A 1162-nucleotide genomic window follows, 5' to 3' on the forward strand; every position below is an offset into this window, starting at 1 on the left:
AGTGGCAGTTATCTGCTAATCCATGTTACTAAGGACATTTAGGGCTGAGTTGCTCATAATATTCTTATGTCCCTGTAGTTTATTTTTCAGGATTATTATCCTGATAATGTCTGGGTTATTTATTTGATAGATATACATAAATAAGGGCTGACCTGATTATTTGTGTCATAATCAATATGTCCATGCAGTTTTATCTTCAGGATGTATTCTCCTTAATCATTCTGTGTTTTTATTGTATTTGGCGCCATCTGGTGACAACTCAATTCTAGTTTAGCTCTTTTTTATATTTTAAGGTGCAATCCTTTTATCCTTTTTATATTTGCAGCCCTTCTTCAATCCTTTTTTATTGGTGATTGACGCGCTGTTGAATAACTTTGTGCGGACATATAATGTGCTTCAGTCTGATATTTGGCACTATGTCCGCCTTCGTCAGGAATCAATATTCTCCTGGGAGTGTTCCCTTGTCTGCTCTGAGTCCATCGCCACTCTGCCCTGGTTGCACCCTATCCTGTCTAATCTCGCAAGTTAAGCAGGGCAAGGCCTGGTCAATACCTGGATGGGAGACTGCCTGGGAACTCCAGGTGCGGTAGGCTTATCGGATGAGTATCCTATAAAGGAAATCCAGAATAGAAGCAAAGTTCTAAAGCTGAATAATTATTTTATCTGTGACCAACATGCAAGAGATTTTTCTAGCCTTTGCAGAGCTCTGTGGCTAATATCTTGGTCTGCGGATGTTGCATCCAAATCCTATTTTCTGTTTTTGCCTTATATGGGCAAGACTTTATTTTGACCCGATCTGGCTGAAACTGTCGCATCAGATGAAAAACGTTCCTTTCTACCTCAGGATTAAAGGAATTGTGTAATAAAAATGTTACTTTTCTTGAAGACGGCTCGTAGAGTACTTAGCGATCTAAGTGTCCCTGCAAGTTGTTTGTTTTTTATTTCATAGTAGAGCCTATGAATACCTTTTTTTATAGATTCAGAGGTTACATATTTTTATTTCCCTAAAAATGAAGGAATTTTATTTGTCCTTGTCATATATTGAATATATACTTTTTAATATTTTTTATGTTCAGGGACTTGATTATCATGTATGTTTTCATGTATCATTATCATTTCCTGTGTTTATAAGACTATACCTGTGAAATGTATAATTTCGAGT

General features: G+C 36.6%; 1 pseudogene; it reads left to right on the forward strand.

Annotated features, from left to right (window-relative positions):
* The first annotated feature begins 474 nt into the window (after positions 1 to 474).
* On the forward strand, positions 475 to 593 carry LOC128646258 (uncharacterized; annotated as a pseudogene).
* The last annotated feature ends 569 nt before the right edge of the window (positions 594 to 1162 follow it).

This window comes from Bombina bombina, chromosome 1 (genome assembly GCF_027579735.1).
Source record: "Bombina bombina isolate aBomBom1 chromosome 1, aBomBom1.pri, whole genome shotgun sequence".
NCBI lineage: Eukaryota > Metazoa > Chordata > Amphibia > Anura > Bombinatoridae > Bombina > Bombina bombina.